Source organism: Aythya ferina, assembly GCF_964211825.1.
Source record: "Aythya ferina genome assembly, chromosome: 3".
Taxonomy (NCBI): domain Eukaryota; kingdom Metazoa; phylum Chordata; class Aves; order Anseriformes; family Anatidae; genus Aythya; species Aythya ferina.
In genome coordinates this window covers 77,408,610-77,431,588 of record NC_140298.1, presented here as the reverse complement: position 1 = coordinate 77,431,588, position 22,979 = coordinate 77,408,610, and the positions used below count along the sequence as shown (strand labels likewise).

General features: G+C 38.8%; 1 long non-coding RNA gene across 2 annotated transcripts; it reads right to left on the bottom strand.

Moving 5' to 3' along the window:
* Positions 1-1,701: 1,701 nt before the first annotated feature.
* Positions 1,702-22,809, bottom strand: LOC311433567. 2 transcript variants are annotated; one of them, XR_014690826.1, is made up of 7 exons: positions 22,543-22,787; positions 20,215-20,278; positions 19,183-19,306; positions 18,663-18,757; positions 12,202-12,330; positions 3,252-3,323; positions 1,702-2,225 (listed from the first exon to the last, which is right to left on the bottom strand). It is a non-coding gene; the product is annotated as an uncharacterized lncRNA (long non-coding RNA). The 2 variants fall into 2 exon arrangements; XR_014690825.1 differs by lacking the exon at positions 20,215-20,278 and having other exon boundaries at positions 22,543-22,809.
* Between the last annotated feature and the right edge of the window lie 170 nt (positions 22,810-22,979).

The window sequence follows — 22,979 nt, the reverse complement described above, 5'->3', positions numbered from 1 at the left end:
ATACCAATCCTGAGAAACTAAAAATAAATGCCTTAAAACCTATTAAAAACATTTATAATAATTGTCAGAGCAATTTTTTCATCCTAACATGTATGCAAATTCCTACTAGTTTCCATTTATATAGCTAGAAATGCCAGATAAGCAGAGCAAATATAATTATGATTTAATCTGGACACAGTTTTGTTCTCCATCTTATGTTTTCTGTTTACATCATCATCTTGGTGACAAAGACTTTTATATAATTTGGTTCCTAACCTCTCATGGTTGAGGGAAGTCAAACTTTTCCTGTTGGACCTCAGTTTAGGGGAAAAAAATAAAGAGGAATTTTCTTCTGAGGCCTTAAGGCATAAGAACTCAAAGTTATTAATTTAATACTTAACATACTGCTCAAGTAACCCTTCAATTAGTTTATTGTCTTAGAAGGTCTGAACAAGGTAATTTCTTACCTATGTTCATGAAACTTCCTGTTACCTTACGAGTCAGTGACTGTAGATCTCTCCAGCTTTACCCATAGCTATTTTACTTCCCAGTATCTTCATAAGCAGTGCTATCAATCTTCTTTTTCCACCTTGAAGTAAAATTTTCCTCCATTCATCTTGCAGAAATACGGTAATTATCCATTCTGAGACAGCTCAAGCTAATTAAATCTTCCACAATACTATTCCCACCTTCGCTTCACCAGAAAAAACATTTGAACACTTCAAAAACTCTACAGGTATTGTGAAAATTTAGGAGTTCTGAAAAAAAATTCCTCCCATTTTCCTTTAATTCTTCCCATATCCCTCAGGTATCAGCAGACAGGATATTTTGCTATTCCTCCCCAGCCTCATGTCCCCTCCCTAGGGCCCAAAGTCCTATGGAGGACTTAGAACTTCCATGTTCCAACCTAAGACCTTGTGCTTTGGGGACTGAGAGTGCACTGCCAACAGGGACAGTTGCACAGACACCTCTCTTACATCTTTCACAGAAGCTATGTAAGTAGCAGCATTGCAAATCTGGGCAGGAAGCCAACAGAACAAAGCTAGGCATCTATTCATATCATTACCTATTTACTTTGACATCACATATGCTTAGAATCACACCACCACTGATCTCTCCCACTTGTGGCAGAGCAGCACACTAGCCACATAGCAGTCTCATTCTCCCTTATATGAGCTTAGGCCACAGACAGCCCTGTTTTGATGTGGTTTAAGGTAAGTTATTTGAAATGGACTCTGTGCTATAGCTTACTTACAGATATTCTTACAAAGAGAGGTCACAAGGAACAGCCCTCATGTAACAATGCTTTTCTATTATGAACTTCATCTATCTTCTCTTAATTCTGTTCTTTCACCGCAGTGGAATACACAGCAAGGGTCAACAGCCAAGCTTTTCTCACAGGCTGTTGCTATGGCTCCTTTGAGTCTAAAGTGCAGTCTTTATAAATTCCTGTTATGTCAGACTCCAAGTAAAGCCTAAGTCAACTCCCCAAGGGATACCAGCCTACGGATTTTCCTTAAGACAAACAGCATGATGCAAAACAAGCAACTGAAAATGACAAGGGAGTCAAAGGTAAGGTGACAGATTTCAAGGTAGTGCTCTCTTGTTTTTGTGACCATTATTTATCCTGACTGCAGTACAAAGCATTTGAAGGTTGTTGCTATGATAAGGTAATAGAGACAGACGCAGTGGTCCTGTAACTCTCAGGCATACTATGACACGTTTCAGATCCACTTACCTTTATTGATTTGCCTATATTGATCACTGTGAAGGCAAAAGACAAAGCAGTCACTGAGCTTGCACATATGTTGCCCCTGGAACAAATACGTAAGGGCACAAGTTAACTGTCCTGGAATGCCCGTAGTATCAAATGCTGCGCGTAGCACTTCACAGCCAAATTTGATCCAAGCCTTCCCCCTTAAAAAAAGGAAAAAGTATATTATGCCATTTAATTAACTAAAGAGTGTTCTCCTGGGAGTCCAAACACTGCACATATTAGCATCTCCTTAAAAGTGTCCCCAAAAGGCCTAGCTTTGAGTTAATCCTCCTTGAACTTGGGGCAGCTTTTGAAATTTGTCTTCATAATGCAACTGGTTAGAGTAGACAAGGTAGACAAAATTTCAGAGAGCTTCTGAAGCAGTTATTCTTCTAAAATGAATATCCTCTGTTTCATACTGTCCATCTGATTCAAGTAGTGTTTATTTTTTTTGAATAACCAACCAATTCATTTTCCTTCTCCACAAAATCTGCAAGAAAAGCAGATGGCACCATCAGCACACAGGGTACCTTGTGGTCAATGACAAAATAAAGAATGGTAGTAAGTTTTAAAATTATGATACCTAAGTATGAAATCTATTTCCATTCACGATTGATGGCTTTTTTTTAAAAAAAAAAAAAGGAAATTTCATACTCCCATTCATATTTATTACTAACCCTTCAAGATATCTTGCTATGAAAATGGCACAGGAATTATTATTTTTTTTTTATTTATTTGCTTGGCACAGGAATTATATCGCTTTTTTTTTTTATTTGCTTAGGTATAAGGAATACTTGTTTCAGGCCTTTCCCAATTAGACACGAACTTCTAAACTCTATGATAATGTTCAATGCACCTTAAAAGACTATTTTGATTTTATTACAAGGAAATGTTGCACACTGGGAAAAGATGTTTTAAACAAGCTAAGACAGCAACCAATTAAATGCAATCAGTTTCTTTAAAAAACAACATCCAGTCTTAAAATGCTTGACGCCATTAAAGAAAGTTTGAAAATGAGACCAAAAATATGAACCTAAAGCCAGTTCTTAAGCCATTGTAAGAACAAGTTCCAATATCAGGCCAGATTATCAGATCTTCAGGGCTTTCTGCAAAATTCATCTTTATTGAAGCTTTTGGAAGCTTTCAAAGAACATCCCTTCCATTTGGTTTTTCCTCTTACCAAAAGCACAAAGCGAATAGAAACTCTTCACGAAGTATCAACAAGCAATTTTAACCACATATTTGACATGTAAAAATATGTGTTCTAATTAAGTTATAAAATTAAATTTATTCTCAGGAATAAGTGATATTAAATTAGTCCACCTCTTAAAGGTCATTCAGAGATGATCTGAACGCACAACACCCACCTGTTCTGTGATTGTGGAGTCTGTTGTTTATCATTCCCACCTCACCCTGCTGATGGCTATCAAACAACCCTCTTCAGCCTGTTTAAACTGAGAAACCCCCCAGACTGAAAATATAACAAACCAAACTGGTTAATCTCAGTCTGATTTACCTGAATCTGAACAGGTAGAACAGTAATCTTCTGCATCTGTGTCTAATCCACTGTTTTTCATTGTTCAAGTTCCTGTAATTTTAAGGGAAAAAAAATACTTGATGTCCAAGAACACGACCCAAATACTAGTATTGTAAGAGACACTAGAGAAAGTAATGACTTGCTGCAGTTTCCACAGGATTCTACTATGTCCTTTCCAGTTTGGTTAAAACTACAGCTTAAGCAACCACACACCACTGTTCAAATCAAACTGAAACGCCAGCTATGCTGCAACTGCAGCTGTAATCATCTTTGTTTAGTTAGTAAAATATAATCAAGTTATTTTGGATTTGCTATCAACGTGTTTTCTTGCTAGGCCGTATATTCTTCTTGCTCCCAAATTGGCTATCATGTTGAGATTATATGTTAAAAAACAGGACAAGGCAGCAACCATTAGTTTTCTATATCTTGCAGATGTAAGAACTAAATACACACAGAGAATCTTGACTTCACAGTTTTGGCAGATGCTGTCTGTGGTTTGCACATTTGGTGCCTTATCCTGAAACTTTAATGGAGTCTCAGCACCACATCACTTCCTCCTATCCCTGCCTCTAGATAGGAGATGCAATCAGGTCTCAGTCACCTACCTTCTTTAGGGACTTTAGAAACAGATTGAGATTTCATTAATTTCCCTATTGATTATTAAGGTTCTCCACTCATTGCTGAGGAACAAACCTCAGGATGTAGTGCTCTGTATTTGTGACAATTTTTTTTTAAAGTACAGATTTTTCATTCATAAAATAAGAAAACAAACAAGTCAGTCACATACACACAGATGACAAGGGCATTCCACTTGCAAGTTTACTAGTTATATTACTAAAGAGGCCCATAAACATAGTCATCTTCCCCCATACCTCTAGGGAAAAGAAAAAAAAAAAAAGCATTTCTCCATGTTCCTGTTCAGAAACAGCTGTTTTCTAGTTCTCTTGAGCTAGGTGCTGCTCCTTCAAAAATATATGAAGATTACGCTGAACCACCTCAGGACACAAAAGACTGTAGGTCAGATTAGGTCTGATAGGCATTTTGTCCTCTCTATCCCTTCAACAATGCCATGGTATTCAATCCCTTCCACCATCTCCAGTGTACCATCTCCTGCAGTATGCTGCGATAACTACTAGATCAAGACAAACTGGAATACAAAATATAAACAATCAATTTCTTAAACACCTTGTGGACAGGAATAAATTTTTAACCTGTATCAGTTCTGTAACACAGTTCAGATAATTCAGATGCAAAAGCAGTTTCATCATCCCAACCAATAGAAAGGTCCAGGAGTGAAAGTGAACAGCTAAGGAAGCATAAGGTAAGGCAAATTATACCTTGTCAGACTACAAAAAAAAAGCTAGACTTATTTTTTCCCCCCTCTTAGTTTATGCTTTAAGTCATAATATGAAGGCTAGGTTAAGCGATTTTCCAGGTGCTTAATATTTTTCTGATCAATGAAGATAAGCATGAAAACACTGTGTCAACAAGAGACGGAAGTGTTAGAAACAACGTAGGCTTAGGTTAGAAGAAATCTCTTAATATAAATAACAGGCAGAAGTTCAGTTTCTTACTAGATGTTCTCTATTATGTCTGATGACACACTCTATATTGGATGTATATATTCTAGAAAAAGAATGTAAACCTGATAACACAGGTTTATGCGCGATAACACAATGCATAGGTTCAGGCATGGACAAAACACTTTGACCATTTTAGACAGATTTTTTCCAACATTAAAAACCAAACAATAATTAATAAAATAACGATAAAACACACAGCAACTCTGCCACACTAGTGTTAGAAAACACCTTAAGTTGCAGAAAACATTAAGACTACTTTCTATAGCATACACCTTTGCCCAATCTTAAAATGCCACTGGTGTGCTGCCTTACTCAATGTCTTACATGCCTATCTGGTGAAGAGAGGCATGCCTCTCCTCTGAGCATTTCCAGTGAAGTTGAATCTGTTTTGAGGCCAGAAAAGGAGATTAGTTTAAGAGATTCACCCAATTCCATAAATCAACTCTTCAGAGAGCATTTACCCTCCAAGATTTTCTATTCTTTTAGCTTGCTAACTTCCCTTAACTCTCTAAAAGCTTGGTTTGTCAAGATACACTTTCTTAGTTAATGAGCCTGTACATTTTTATTGCAGTTTGTTTTATTCTCACCCTGACCTCATAACTTGATTATACAGACCAAATTCTTTTTACAACTATTCAGTGCAGTACTCCAAATCCTGCTAGCTTCAGAAATCTTCTGAAACAGTTGAAAACCTCCTGGCTACTGTTGTAAAAGCTGTAGGTTTAAAAGGACAATAAGAATGTTGTAAAGCTAGGACTAAATCCTGCTTCTTGTATGCATTTCTATTGAAGCCTGTAGGAGTTAGCATGGAAGTAAAATGAAAACATTGTTTGTGTAATAGTTTTAACACTACGCAATGCTTAAAACCAAACCAAAACACAAATGCTCTCAAATGCAGCCAAGGTAACCAGCAATGAAATAGAGAAATGCTTTTTTTTTTTTCCCCTGTGCCTACAGATGTAAAATTGCAAGAGGTCAAGTCTATTGATATTTTGTTTTCAATTTATCAAAGCTTGCTGTTAGATCTGTGGATTTTCTCCAGGAAAAGGAAAAAGTTAATCTAACCTGACACTTAATAGCTGTTTATAACTATAACTAAACCAAGTTGTCATAGCTTGAAATTCAAGAGAAAAATCACTCCCTTGTATTGTGTACACTGTCTCTAGGTGACCACTAAGTGCAGAGCTCTCCTTTCAAACATTCAAAGGCAAGAAAGGCCACAAAAAATAAAAATCAGACATACAGGCTCTAACTGCAGTTTGTACAGAAGGACTAGTTCTGCAAAGTCTTTTTTAACCTCATTGTGACAAGAGGTGTTCTACTTATCTACTGGACAGCAGTACCAAAACCAGCATCTCGTGTAGAAACATCAGGATTGAACACATGAATGCAGTTTATGTATATGCTGTATACATCTTCACTGAACTGTAAGGATCCCCAGGCCTCAATGGAGCAGGTCAAACATGACCCAGAAGATCCTCCCCACCCCTGTTCCATATTGTGAAACCCATTTTAATAATCTATGGGTGGAGTTGTGCTCCACTCTAAACATTCTGTGAAAGCATTGAAGAGCATAAGGAGATTTTTTTTAAATCAAAAGGATAATCTCTACCTCCCTCAGGGAAAGATCTGTTTCATTGTGACACATCTGGAAGTACCTAGATCAGGTATAGCAAAGATCAGGAACTGTCTTAAACAGAAAAGTCCAAGTAAAACTTAGAAAAGTTGACAAGGGATGAAACAAGAAGCTGACCATAGGTTCAATGGGAAAAAAAACACAAAACAACAAACAAATACAAGGACAAATATGAGGTCCCTGGTAAAGACACGTTCTGTTACATTAAAAAAATAATTCCAATATGAAACACTACAGAACAGCCCTGAACCAGAGAGAGAGCTGGTCAAATGGCTGCAATCCCATAGTAGTTTGGTTTTGGAAACAAAGCTGGCAGAAAGTGGACCTGTCCCATCAGCTCCTTCAAGGCAAGAGTTCTCAAGAGCTTTTACAGCAGATTTGGCACAGTCTGCTAAAATGTTCTGTAGGTGGGCACCACGATCATCTACCAAATAAACACTACCCCTTCACAGAAGTGGAACAATTTCACTTATTATACATCTGACCTTCCTGACTGGACCAGCCACCTACCTTCTTCCAGACTCAGGGGGACTGTAGACTAATTATCCTCCTCCTGTGTCAGGTGCTATAAGCTCTGGCATTTAGGGGAAGGTGCTCATTTACTGTTTTTGCATAGGAAGCGTACAAAATGCTCACACAAAGAACCAGCCTGAGAAATTCCCATGAACTTTTTTTAAAACACTATCAGCCAACAGTCAGCTCAGTTCTCCGAGAAAATATTGCTTTCACAGTCTGTGTAGAGAAAAAACAAAGGACAACGAGACTCTCCCTTCTCTGAGAAATGAGGCAGTACTGCAGAAAGGCTGCTGTCACCTCAGTAATGCACTAGTCCACATCCTACCCCTAAGTTGCTAAATCAGTTACCCTACCAGTTTAACCTTCCAGATTTAGTGACTGATAGTGGTAGAACTCCAGCTTGTGACTCATGGTCACTAACAGGACAGCTGGAGAGGTTAAAGACATATGACACAGGCATTTTGAGTCACCCTGCTCCCTATAGCATAGAACTGGTGGGATTTTAATTAGACCCTAATCTTTTAAATGGCTATTTGAGATAACTCACATAAGCTTGGCAGTGCTGTGTTTATTGACTACCATGAAGGTCTGAAGAAAAGGCTGCATTACAGAGGAAAGGTGTATAAAAGGGAGTAAGACACATGTTTTTACAAAAAAAAAAAATAGTGGATTAACCAATCTTCAATATGGATATGCCAGAATGACATGTTATTCACAGATATTTAAGACTTACTTTCCTGAGCATTCTACCAAAGAAGATCTAAACCCATATACAGTACTCATTTGAGCATGGAAGGGTTCTGACTAACACCTGCTGTGGTGATCCAGATCCATTTAGAAGCAGCGTTGGTACTGCCTATTTCTTCTTTCTTGATGGCATCTAAGTTTGTGCTAGTGATAAGGTAGTTTCTGCTCATCCTTCAGCAGGCGTTGATGAGAACAAAATACCCATTTACAAGTTTAAGGCTGTCAATACTGACAAATGCAGCACAGAATTCTAACCTCAAAAACTTTTCTACCCTGAGAAGAATACTGACTTAGAAAACACAGATTAACTGCAGAAGTATTGCCACATAGAAGATTATGGGTGTATGCTGGTCTACTATTTAGATAGTAATCTGGAACTGGTAAAGACTACAGAGATATCACTATGAGTCAATTGTTTACACAAGATTTTTTTTTAAAAAAATTATATGTATAAGTAAGTGTTGTCTGCCAAGTTAACAACAGTATTATTAAACGAAGCATACTACATACTGACAACAGAAAAGCTCTTTTTTTAAGAAATAAATTGTTGCTGCATACATGAATGAAGGATCAGTTAGGCACAAGGATCTACACTACAAGCTCCAGAGGTCATCTGTTCTGCACCCCCTCCCCAGCTTTCCTCAAGCAAGGTTGAGCAGGTTGCCCAGGATCATGTCCTGCCAACTTCTGAAGACCTCCAAAGGATGGAGGCTCCACAACCTCTCTGGACAGCCTGTGCCAGTGCTCTGTCACTTGCACAGCAAAGAAGTACTTCCTGATGTTCAGCTGGAACCTCGTGTGTTCCAGTTTGTGCCCGTTGCTTCTTGTCCTGGCACTGGGCACCACTGAAAATAGCATGGCTCTGTCCTCTTTGCACCCTCCCTTGAGGTATTTATAGACATTAATATCAGCCTTGTCCAGGCTGAACAGTCCCAGCTTTCACAGCCTCTTCTCACAGGAGAGGCGCTCCAGGCCCTTCATTATCTTGGTGGCCCTACACTAGACTCTCTCCAGTATGTCCACATCTCTCAAGGACTGGGGGGCCCAGATCTGGACAGAGTCTTCCAGGTGTGGCCCCACCAATGATGGATATAGACAGAACTACAGATACCTCTACATTTGTTAATATTTTTAGATCAGTAACCACCGAGGTAAAGCAAGAAAAGCCTCCGCTGCTTCCTGAACATGAACTGCTTTATTCCATGACCTCCCACAATAATAGCTTCATTTTGGTCCAGGATTATACACAAAGCCACCGACCTCTCAAAATATAGACATAATTCAGCTAGTAAGTTAAAACAGGCATACAAGTTAAAACAGGCTAGTAAGTTAAAACTAGGCTCTGTCATTTCACAGTGACTTGTAAAAACAAAACAGAACACAAACTCAGATTCTCCCTAAATTGGAGAGGACTTCTGCACTTCCTGCCCTAATCTCAAAAAATCTTTTGGCATTTTCTCTCCACAAAACATTAGGCATTCCACAGGAGAAAAATTCAGATTTGCTCTTAGAAATGCTTTCAATGTATACGACAAATGCTCACTTTACATTAAAAGCTTCCATTAAGATTTTAGCTAAAAATTGAAAGTTACTTATTTTGGACACAGTGGTGGAATGCACTTGGGCTAAAAACATCACAAAATGTTTGTTTTTTATTGTTAATGACTTAACACATCAGTAGCATAACATCATCATTCTACGTACTCCTGAAAACATTTATAGGCAGATGGACTGCAAGGAATGTGAACGAGGAAAGCCAGCTGATGTTGTAAGGAGGAACGTGTAGTTCTGGCAAACTAAAAATAAAAAGAAAGCATTAACACACCATATGCTGTACAACAGCTAATGGTATTATTTAGAAATGTTCCAATAAAACAAAGCTAAAGATGGCAAAAGTTCAGATCTACTAAAAAAAGGGGACTTTTAGTTTTCATTTTACACAAACCTTAGGATAACATATCTAGCTAACGAGTTTTCCTTGTGACCAAAGTTACTAGCCATGCCAGAAAACAGTTGTAATACCACTGGTAAAACAAATTTTGGCTTGTACACAGACCATGACTTAAAAGACTGACTTGTCTTGCACCACAATCTTAGTATCTTCCTATGCAGTAAGTTCTGTTTTAGCCTCTGTGCATCTGCATAGTAGTGTTAATATGTTCTCTTTCAAGTGGTGTGAGAAAAGCAGCAAACAAAAGGGAGCTCTTCCATGAAGTATTTTCTTGTAAGTGAAATCCTATCACAAAAAGTAATTTCAACTCGGGAAATGCTCAAGTAACTTTGACATTTTGGAAACTACAAATGCCACTCGTGTAAGAGAAGTGTGCACACAGTGAATATTCAACAAAATCTTTTTTTCGTGCTTTCAAACTGAAGATAGCAATCACAACTGGATTATTTCTTAGAATGTGTCAGTTAATAATTTGACCAGCAAGAAGGCTGAAGTGTCTTAGAGGAAGTAAATCTTTCTGGCAAAAGAAAACACTTCGAACTGCCACAGAATGGACAGTAACATAGCACTGGGTGAAGGACTCATCATCTAATGACACCACACCCTTGGGCAAATCTTAACCTGTTCTAATTTTCACTTCCAGTTTACAAAATGGTTGTAGCTTCTCATACCTGCAGCAGAGATGTAAAATCATGTAATTGCTCAGTCTGAAATTTTCAGGACTAACAGCAGACTTCTCAGTCTCAGCCTTGCTGAAGTGCTCACTCATATTATTAGGGTAACCAACTCCAATTACAGAAGTACTTACGTGAAGGTAAGAACTATGTTTTCCAAAGCTTTTCCTTCTGTTTTCTTGGTGTCAAAACAAAGAGTTTAGACTTCTCCTTTGTAGCAAAGTAGCTGAAGCACAGAATAAAAACAGGACACATTTGCTCAACAGCTCTCCCTCTAGCCCAACAGAAAACAGTGAAGGAAATGCAATGGATTTAACCCATATTAAAAAGCTTCAGTAAATCACCATTCTGCAGCTTAGCCTGTGAGGTGACCTGACATCAGCAAAAACATTCTTAAGAGTGTCTTCATTTGTGACTTATATTATGGAAAGGTAAGCTTAAAACAGAAAGGCCTGTGGTTTAGGTTGCTTAAATTTTACCTGACAGGTCTCAAATTCTAATGGACTATTTGGACATTGATTCAAAGCAGCAAATGACGACTGAGTGTCTGCCTTTGTTCCAGAAGATAAATCCCATGAGCAACTCAAACAGAAGTTTCAGAGTCCACAGAGTATGTTCATTCTGGTACACCCATGTGCTATGTACTATTTAAATTCCATTTTAAAAACATAACTAGCCATGAAACACTTGTTCCTAATGCAACAGAGGAGCTGCACTAAGAATTAGCATCTTCCCTCTAGCCAGAAAAGGTGCTGAAATAGAAAGAACATTTCCAGCTCAGACCAACACTGAACCCAAGCTATTACTCCTTTTACACATGGCAGAACTCCACTTACATTCAACAGCAAAAAGTTGAATGTGTGTCTCTGTGTTTGTACTGGGTTTATGTGGCAATGTTTTGGTAGCAGGGTGGAGGCTGCAGGGGTGGCCTCTGTGAGCAGAACCCAAAAGCTGCCCTATGTCAGACCAGAGCCAGCTCCACCTGATGATCAGAGCCAGCTTCAGGGTGGATGGTAGGGCAAATACATTTTTAGTTAGCTTTAAATATCAGTGCTCTAGTCTGCTAGCGATAGGCAATAAATTACATTCATCTCCCTTACGTTGGTTTTGTTTAGCCTATGACAGTAATTGGTGAGTGACCTCCCTGTCCTTATCTCAACCTTTGAGCTTCCTTCTCCCACCCCAAAAAAATTCTTACCCCTTCCTTCTGAGGAGGGAAGTTACAGTCACTAAGGGTGCTGAGCCACCTACCACCTCACTTCTCAACTCCTAACTTGCCAAGTGAAAGGAACACCCTGAGAAGCATCAGGTCCATAAGGAAGAAGTCTCCATAGAAAGAAAAGGGATTCCTTTTCTCATCTTTATTCCCCTCAAAAAGGGGCACTGTTTCCCAGCCCTCTCATGTATCCCTTTTTCCTAGAAGCTCTACTTATCTTATTTCAAGAGCAGAGTAAGCCACACAAGGAAGGGCATGTATGCTTTTTCAAGACTTCATATCCCTGTTTTACCACATTCAAACATGCTAACCCTTCCCAACACATACTCCTACCCACGTTTTTTAGTTCAAAAACAGCTACTGCAAACTAGTTATGACCATGAGATAGAACATGCTGAGCCAACTGCCATGAACCAGAACAACTTCAGTCACAAGAGAAAGCAAACAGGTAAAAGTGAAGGATATTAGTTTGATTTGCTTGCTTCAAAGGTGTCTTGTGACAGACACCAACAATACTCAACTCCCACAGATCAGTTTTCCTTGCTTAAGACAGGTCTAAGAGTTTTGGTACTGTTCTCCCCATAAAGTTGGGCCCACTGTTCTTACTCTTCAGCCATCCTCTCCCATGTCTGAAACGTGTCTGCTCAAAGTCTTCAATGATCTCCTTCAAGGTCCCTGCCTCCAGCTTCACGTTTGTTTCTGCTTCCTGTCCCATCACAGTGATTATTCCAAAGCCTGGAAAAAAAACATAACATGAAGCAACTCCGCAACTTGTTCAACATTATTTGATTTATTACACAAGAAATATCCAAGTTATTTTCGGTTATTCAAATAATGTGAGGAAGAGACTGCTACAGGCACAATCAGGGAAATGAGGATACGTAATGGCAATAAATAATAAGCTCTAACATGCCCTTGCCTCTATATTGCTAACATGACAGCATAATGGATGGATCTGTAGTTTGCTTGCTCTCATTGTAAATATTACACAGTACATGAGGATTTTGTACTTCAGTCATTGATAAAAACTTGTTGGTCAACATCAAAAATGATTAGCATTAATAAGGACTAAGAATAGGTCTTCAAATACTGTATTTTCAGATTCAGAAATTCAATACATGTGATTTATGAGAATTCCAATTCAAAAGAATTTTTTTTTGACTTTTGATCATAATCCCTACAATTAAATCAATTTTTGTCCTGAACTGTTTAGCAATTGTTTGGGAATATTTGCATGCGAACTATCAATAGCTTGAGCAGAAGACAATAGCTTAATTTCTGTTACTGAAAAGAATGTGGTCCTCTGATGACTAGAGCTACGAGGCCACCGAGGTATTTTTCTACTCTTATATCAAGACACTATTTTTCTACAGCCCCTCAGAAACTCCTTTCATCAGCCTTTCACTGAAAGCTCCAAACCTCATTTTCATCAATACATTTTAATTGTGCTATGAGTTTTCAATAAGTAAAACTATACAAATTAATCCAGAAAACAGATCTAACACTTTAAAATTCAGTAAACAACCGAATGATTCCAGGTAGAAATCCCAAGAATATCAAAATCAAGTTTTCTTTTAAGTACATTCTATCCTTGATTGCTAAATTATTGCCCCATGCACCTATTACATAAAAGATTAAACCCAATTTATGCAGCATTCTTCCTCAGTATGTCAGGTAAAGCATTAAATAGTAGCATTAAATACTTAATGTAACTCCGTATTTCAGGAAGTGAATATTCTCCAAAGAACTCTAAAAAAAAAAAAAAGCCAACTGCACCATCTCTGCGTGTTAACATTACTGTGCTAATAGTGTAGTGTGACTACTATTTTTCTAATACTTAGAGGTTTTGTCTTGAGAAATGCCATTTCAATGCTAAATGATAAATAAGTCATAAAATAGCCCAGGTCAGAATGGACCTTGAATAATCATTTAGACCAACTTTTCAGGCTAAACAGGAACTTAGATGGTATTATCCAGAACCCTGTCCAGTCCTGTCTTGAAAGCCTCTGGTGACAGGGATTCTATCACATCCCTGGGGAAGTCACTCCTCTGATTAATTGCTCTCACTGTAAAAAATAGAAATAAAAATTGTTTCTTGAGATATTAACTTGAATGCTTAAAAATAAACAGACTTCTTAGGACCATCAATTTAAAGTGACTATGTAGGTAGTAACAGTTACTGTCAAACAAGACAATTTGAGAATGCCATGAAAAACATTTTTTTCAGTTTATTTGATCCAAAAAAATACAACAGAACATGACAAATACGATCCATGTAATCAATTATTATTATTATTTTTAAATGTTAAGAATACCTCAAAACTGCAACTCCGTACTATGCACAACAGGACAAGAGCACTCTTACGGTGAAGTCCCAGAAGTTATTACAGACTTGTCAGCTGCATACATTCCTTGCTGTTTGCATGTAAGATTGATATCTCACATTGGTAATACGAAAAACAAACACACTAGGAGTTTCATTATCTACAGCAGTATTGTTTTAAGACTATAACAAGTGGTGATGATTACCAAGGTACAAACTAGTGAGAATGAGAGCTCAAGGGAAAATGAAAAGTCTAAGCGCATCGAGAGAGTTCCCTTGGGAAGTGCTGAGCAGTACTGACTAATTAACTACTGTGCTCATTATCATGCTACATAACATCTTACCTAAGCTATGATTTCAAGGATAGACTGATTGCAGCTCCAGCCAAAACAGTATGCGCTGAACTACACCAGTTGCTCTAGAGAAGAACTATGAGTAAAAGTTAATGGTTTACCCTGGCTCACTGCAAGTAGCTCTTGAGCATACTGCTGACTGCAACCTCTCCTAGGCTATCTGGAAGCCAGAATAGATCACTGAAAGCATCTACAATGCCAGCTTTTCTATCAAGTCAGGCAACAAAGCATTACAAGGAGTGACATAAATATTAATATTCAAAAATGCAATAAATGTCAGGTTTAGAAGAACCACAGCTACTTGTAGCAGCTTAATTTTTCTACTGATCAATTTTCTACTAAAATTGTTATTTTAGCTTACCAAGATCTGCCTTTACTTTCTGATGGTAAAAAAAACACAACACCATTGAACTACAGCCCATGCACACAAGAAGAGATCAGCACCTACCCAAAGCTATGTATTATAACAAAGAATAATAGCAACCTCCCTTTCCTTTGAGTGCAAGGATTTTCACAGCAGAACTCCTAATTTTGTTATCTTCTTCCCTTTCTTGGTACACATACCTAGACTTCATTAGAGAGGATATGTTATTTGCTTGCACTGGTATAATTTAAAGTTTATAGCTATCATACCCATTTCATTTTCTTTATTTTTCCTCTTTGATACCCATTTTGCCCAAACCCAAACAGTTAGTTCAGGTCCAAACTAAAAATAAAACATCAGATGTTTAAAGATTTTTTTTTTTTTTTTTTTAAAAAAAGCATATTCCGGTACTGGTGAACAACATCCTCTTTATTAGAAGTGAAAACAGGAGTAGCAATAGTTTTTCGCTCCCACAGAGACCTTATAGCAGCCTTTCAGTGCCTAAAGGAGGCCTACAGGAAAGCTGGGGAGGGACTCTGTCAGTGGGGTGTAGTGATAGGACAAGGGGGAATGGCTTTAAACTAAAAGAGGGGAGATTAGATTAGATATTAGGAAGAAATAGTGAGGCACGGGCACAGGTTTCCCAGAGAAACTGTGGATGCCCCATCCCTGGAAGTATTCAAGCCCAGGCTGGATAGGGCTTTGGGTAACCTGGTCTGGTGGCAGGGGGTCTGGAACTGGATGGTCTTTAAGGTCCCTTCCAACCCAAACCATTCTGTGATTCTATGATCCTTCCTACATCTCCTTTCACAATCAAGACCAGTAACATGCTAGAGTTATTGTCAGTAATTATAGAACAAAAATCTCACAAATTATAGAACAAAATCTCAGAACCATGATGTGGCACCAACTGTGTTAAATTCTTCTTTCATAAGATTAAAGATGTTCTAGCTTTCAAAAACAAAAATTAACTTGAAAATGTTATGAAGAAGAAGAGTATTAGTACTGATGTCCAGTGAAGGTAAGAATAATCTACCAAGTCTGACCAAAATCTATTTTTGATATGCCATAAGAAGTGATACATAAGTAATACAGAAAAACAATTTGAAGGCCACAGCTAAAGGAATTTGAAATACTTTCCCCAATCTTCTATTAGTCACATTAGTAACTTCAGTAATGTTGAAAGCATACAAAAATTTGACTATTTCTTCAGACAAATCATTAGAAGACTTGGGTAATGCTTGTGTCTTTTATTAGAAAACAGTAAGAGCACAAAGCTTGGGAGAATTTAAACATTTTGGGACACTATGGCTATATTTTCCGTTCTTAAAATAAGCAGCATTTTTCTCAGTCATTTCTCACTAATTAGATCACAGTCAATATAAAAATCAAGTTATGTACTAGAAAGCCATTAGCCATTACATTGCCAGCACAAAACTTTCTATTGCTAATGGAACAGATGTACTGTAGGGAATAGCAGTATAAAAACCATCATGGCAAACAAGTCCTGCTGGCTTCAACTTGATCATTTTAGCTGCCTAGACAGATGTCATACTGATACAAGATGCACACACTCATTTATGAGAAGAGGAAGGACATTAAGGGTATAAGCAAGGAATACATATAAGAATTGATGTTCTTATTCATTTAAAACAGAATATTTCTTATAAAAACATACAGTATGCAACTGCAAGCTGATACCAATGTCAAAGAAGCTGGACATAATCACACCCATTTTAAATTAGTTTTCCTTTAGCATTGCTCAGCAGCTCCAGCTAGTCACTGCCTCAGACCTGTTGATGCCATGCCTCATTTGTTTCTGTTCAGTATCAAGAACTTCCTTCCAAAGCTTTTTTTTTCCCCTGACAGCTTAAAGGAAATATTTCAGTAGCTCTTACAACAGCCTAACATTGACAGAAAAAGAAAGTGTTTTGTAAATAATACCGAGGTCCTCAAAATGATAATTTAAAACTTCACTTCCATGAAGAAAAATGTATTTTCCTCAAAACAGAAAAGATCTAGAGAGAACACTGAAAGCTAAGGGATAATTATTTTGACATATCCTAGCACTGTACCAGTTAAGCTGCTCTTAGTTACACATCTCAAGCAGGAAATACATCCTGCATAAAATAGCCATCATGAACAAGTTTCTGGTATCCCTCACTTAGTAAATGAAGGGCAACAATAAAGGTGATCCCATGAAGCATTCTGCTGCTTGTGAACACCAGTAAGTTAAAGCAAAGCAAAACAAGTGTGACAAGTATACTGATAAATTATACATGCTTATACATAAAGCATGAGTGACCTTTAGGCTCCCAGAGTTATTAACCTGGGTCTCATTTATTAAAACATCCACCAAAGCGATGATGAAACATAGCAGAGGTATTCCAAAGTGAGAGTCCCCATTTCAATGCAGTCAAATTAAATTTGGTTTCCAAATTTACTTGATGAAAAGATCACATTGATTAAAGCAGACTTCATCACATCTTGAATATAGAAAACCCTAGAACTGAAAAAAGTGCAAATGACAAGCCAGAGGAAGGGAACTGCAAACAGTACACAGAATAACACATTGGTCAGCTTTGATGACAGTTGCCATGTTGTTGCAGCCTTATACCACAATGACTGCGAGTCTGGCAATGTTCCTATAGAGATGTAATACCTTTTATTAGGCTAACTGATATAGCTGGAAAAAAGACATGATGTGCATCTAGGCACATAAGCTCTTGAGGTCACTGTGTGACCTAAAGCTTGCCTGGCACCTTATCCCATTATAAGATAGTCTAATAAAAGAAGATTACCTCCCTTCACAGACCTTGTCTAATACATATTATACCACGTGCAGTCTCTGGAAAGAGATAATAGTGAAGATCAGGGTGCTGGTTTACTAAATCACGTACAGTGAACACTTTTCATCATGATATCCAGTCTCTCAAAACAGTTGCAGTGCTCCCTCAAAATATTACAAGCAGCAGCAGCAGCAAAGCTATGCCAAACAAACAAGAAGTCCTCTCATATAGTGCAAGAATACTTTCAGGGAGTTACCTAGATCTAAGAAACAGTATACTACCTGCTTGTTTAAAGTCTGCAATGCAATGCTAAGGAAAAGGGTGGCAGGAAGAAATTCAATCCATGAGAACAGGGAAAACAAAACAAAAATTATCACAGAAGTATTCATTAAAAGAGGTTCCTGTATTACAAGAGCTGTGTTTCGCTTAGAGACAAAGAGCCAACGTAAATGAATTAGCAGTCCATTCTGAGAAGATGGAAAGAGATGATACTTCACTTGGAGAAACAGATTACGCAAGTTCAGGATAGTCATCTTGTCAGCACCCTGAGTTAACTTAGCTTTAAAGGTCATCTCTTTGAGGAATTACTCAAATGCCCTGAACATCTGTGAGGTACTTTTTAAAAAAAAACAAAACAAAACAAAAAAAAACAAACAAAAAAACCCACATAACCCAAAAACATTGTTTCCTTGGCTTTCACTACCAAGACCTCTCTCAGAAAAGCCTCAAGTCATACTAGAACATGTTAGGCATTTTAAGTTTCCCAGATTTCTTTTACATTAAAGGGTTTAAGCCTCTGCTTAGGTCACATTCTTATAATACAAGTGCACATCAGACAGTTTTCCAACAAGCATTAGACACTCCGGGCATGCTACATTGCAGCCATCTAAAAACACAAAGTCTAAGATACTTGCTCCAGATTCGGAATGCAAAGCATATCTAAACGGGAAATTTATCCTGTCCTAGAAAAAAGTGACTAGATTTAATAAATCCAACTTTCAGAGTAGCATTCCTCAGTTTAGCAGATAGATTATTTCTTCAATTGTCTACCCTGCCAGAGCAATGTTTCCAGGAAACAGAAGAGCATGGCAAACTACAAAACTCTCCCAGCTGGACACTAGTATAGCAGATACATGACCGTAAGTAATATACAAAGAACACTTTACCATGAGAGAGACTGGCACAGGTTGCCCAGAGAGGCTGTGGAGTCTCCTTCTCTGGAGATATTCAAAACCCACCTGGTTCCTGTGCAATGTGCTTTAGGTGACCCTGCTCAGTATGGGGGTGTGGATTACATGATCTTCAGAGGTCCCTTCCAACCCAATTTGTGATTCTGTGAACACAGAGGCAATTATTACTAATTCGGTGAGTACTGGGATCCCAAAGACATCGTTTGGGAATGTCAACACTTTAAAGTTCAACACTTTAAAAAGTGACAATGCTTTATGTAACATGGATGCAGTGGAACAACATAGGAGATGCAATATGTAGGCAGTTCCTACCACATTTTATTATCAGATAAATCCAACCCCTTGGAACAGGACCCTGAAGCAATGGACAGATGTAAGGTTTAATTACAGAACAATTTTTCATAATCAAAAGAAAAACTGGAATTTACCAACTGTACCTAAACAAGCAAAGATATTGACTGCTAGAGATGGTGGTACAGGAAACAAAACAAGAAACCTCCTACCACAAACTGAGAGGAAAAAAAGACAGTGTCTTGATAAATACCAGCTTTAGAAGGATTCAGCATACCTATTTAATGATTCAAGTGCAGAGCCCATTACATCCCATCTTCCTTGCACTGGAAGAAGAACTGCTAACACCTTGTCAATCTTCTACGGATCAAGGTTACATTTCCTATACAAGGTAAAGGCACCTAAAACAAACAAAACAGAATACTGAATAAAACTAGTGAGAATTAGAAAGAAAAAACGTCTGCTTAAGTCCTTTTACTTAGCATCCTCCTCACATTCTCAAAAGGTTCATGAAAAGAAGGGAAGCACACGTAGGAAAAAGAAAATGAGGTTGAACAACCAGAACAATCCCACACACTTCTAAAACATTAATAGGGACACGTCCTAAATTCCAAAATGAGAATGTTGTTTATACAACTCTTTAGACACAGATGCTATATTTGCAAGAATTGTCAGTATTTCAGGATCATGTGCAACTGTGTCTTTTGAGGCAGTACAATGTGTGCTTTTTTAGTTAAAAATGTCAAAAGACTTATGATATTGTATTAAGCTGTTCTTGTACTACATTGCAAATACTTAGGAACACAGAAGCTGCGAGACAATGTTTGCAACCAGAATAACTTAACAGCAACAGTACTAAATGGTGCTCTCAATCAATAAATACTAATAGATGCTGTCAGTCTTAGCCTGTTCTATGAACTTATACAAAGAGTGTAGGCAGCTTAAGAAATGGAAGATTTATCTTTTAAACTTAATCACTAATGAAACCAGGAGTCATGATGAATGTACTTTAAGAGCAAATCATGTCAGTAAAACCTACCAGTCAAGGCTTCTGTATGAACTTCAGTACAAAAAATCTTGACTTTAATTCAGTTACAAACCTTCACAGATACATTTACTGCAATGGGTATTAAAAAACAAACAAACAAACAAACGTTATGCATTTAAGTGCATTCTTACAGCAGAATGTTTATTTCAAGAAAGATAACTCAACCAAAGAGTGAGTGTCAACCCAGATCTCTTCCCTGCACAGCTGGGAAACCCTGGGAGGCAGTGCAGGGGCAGGAAAATAGACATCAATTCAGCTCACCTGCCTGCTTCTCATTAACAGCAACTGCTGCAGGTTAGTGTGCTCTCAGGCACTCGTACCGCCACTAGGAGGAGCCAAGCAGGTTAGGTTAGGAGACAAGGCTTTAGCAGCAGGTTAAGAGACAAAGCTTAAACTGATCCTCATCACAAACATAAGAGGAAAGTTAACTCTGGTCCCTGACGGTCATTTAGGGGAGACACTGTTATTCAAGAAAAGAAAAAGAAATAAAGGAAAACCATAACAACAAAAAAAAGCAAAACAAAAAACAAAACAATTCACACACGAAAGAGAAAGAGGGAGCGAATTAAAAGATTCCGATAGATGTCAATACAACAAGGACATTGTAGGCAAGTTCACCATGTTCTCTTTAAAGAGAAGATTCACATTTATCCAGTGTATCTGTTATGGATCATAATGTTCAATACTTGTCATATTAGCTGCATATTTACATGTTGCACTGAGACTACCACACCACCACATCAGAGAAGAGCCTGTAAACACCACTAATTTGTAACAGACATCTTATTTAAAAGACACATTGAGGAACACAAATACATTTCAGTTATAGAATAAGCCACAAAAATAACATTTTAGAAGCTTAAAATCTTTTAATGACTTTCAGGATTTCACAACCCTAGCATTTTAGTAATGAATGACAAATTGTTTTTCACAACTTTTTTGGAATTGAAATGTCTGGTTTCACTTGATTTAATTGAACATTTGATATTATTCAAACCTACACAATATTTTTGCCATCAGTGCTGTGGTTTCTGGAATCTGACTAACTCTACAGAAGCATTCAGTGAAGTGTTCTTTGGTCAGAAAAGACTCCATCATGGGAAAAGAAGCAACAGGGAAGGATTTAACTCCTTTCCCCCAACTAGCATACAAAGTCCTATAAACAAAAATAAGAAAGGAAGTCAATAATTAAAGAACAAGGGCTAAAGTTAGCCAGCCTGACTTGCTAGTTCATTGGAAATCCTGAAAATTACCAAATAAAATAAAAGCCACACAGTCAAACTGTATAAATCAAGATCCTCTCCTCACTCTGTCTCTGAGACATCCAAATAACACCTGTCAGTATGATTCTTTATGATTCTTTTTTTCCCTAAATAAAAGAAAAAAGTCTCAAACCACAATGTCTAAAACATGAAAAAAAAGCCTCATGAGCAGCCAGCAAGCTCCTTAGAGTATAAGCAGCGAGTCCTCTGTGTGAAGTCTTGCTCAGTGAGCCCTAAATTCAATATTATCCTGAAATAATAATGCATACACCCAATGTAATGCATTAACAAAACAATGATAAATCACTGTGATATCTATTTATTGATATATTTGTCACAATCCCACCAGACATGGATTAATAAACTGCTCTTGGTCACAGCTGTCAGCTGATCACTTAACAGCCTGACCATAAGGCTGTAAGTCACAGGCTTCAAATAAATAAGACTCCTGCATTCCCAAATGGACCCTCGGCCAAGGCTCCCCATTCTATCACACTGCTCAAGTCCCATGAGCTGCAAGAACTGTGCCTGACAAGCATACGATGCCACTTTGTCTCTCAAGTGACCTAAACCACACACTTAACGGATCGAACAGAACCCATTTTTCTTGGCAAGGATTCTTACAAGGAACTTCTCTGCCACTTTCTACTCTTCCTCCATCCCCTTTCCTTTGCCAAAATTCCTCCCCCAATCTCCTCTTCCTCTTACCTACTCACCTGTGCTACAGTCAAGGTGTGCTGCTCCTGACTCAAAGGTGGATGGTGGACTAAAAGGATGCTGGAGACCTGGCCAGGGGGCTTGCCAGGACCACCCAACTGAGTACTGCCTGCAACAATGCCTAAGAAGCTGAATTCTTTCCTGGGGAGCTACAAGTAAACTGTGCCGCTCTCCTCCACCAGGACCCCCTGTTTTATACGATTTGAAGGACCTCATCCCTTTCCAGGTGACCTCGGAGTGAAAACATGCGTTAAGAAGACTTCATGAAGGCAGAGGACCATTACACATCAGCTGTGGTCCACGAATGCCAGCAAAACTGACAAACCATAACAGCTGTCCATATTGCTGGTCAAACGGGGCATTCGTAGCTAAACTGGCATCTCACCCAAAGCTGAGCAGCGGCTCCACCTCTCTACAGAGGCTGACAGAAGACTCGTTTCTGTATCAGATTTATACAGCGATACACAGAAGAACAGTAGTCATTTCTTTCCTTTAATACTCTTTTAAGAGCAGAGTAAGCTCACGGAGAGCTGGCAGCACACGCCCTGCCTCAGGGGGGGTTCTGTGAGGCTGTGCCAGGCACACGGGGCCCCAGCGGGTGCGCTGTTACCTGAAGGCAGCCGTTACCCGCACCGCACCGCGGTACCCTCGCGCAGCCTTCTCCCAAACCGACTCCTCCTTGGCTTGGAAACACACGCTCCGGCTCCGGTTCCGGCCCCTCGGGGGCACACACACTCGTCCCCGAAGCCCGGCCGCCTGCACGACCCTCACCGGGGACCCACCAAGGGCAGGGCGCCGCCATCCCCGCCCCGCACTCGTGGAGGGAGGTGGAATGGGGGGGGCGTGGCAGACATCTTGGGCTGGGGCGGAAATGCCCGTCACCGGCCTCCTCCCGCATGCTCGAGCGAAGGTCTTGCCCTTAACCAAGATGGCGGGGGGGGGGGGGAGAGGGGAAGGGGTCTGCCAGAGCGTCCATGAGTGGTTATTAGGCCTTCGCTGCGTGCCCCCAGCTGAGTGCAATTGCTCAAATATCCTCAGCATCCCATT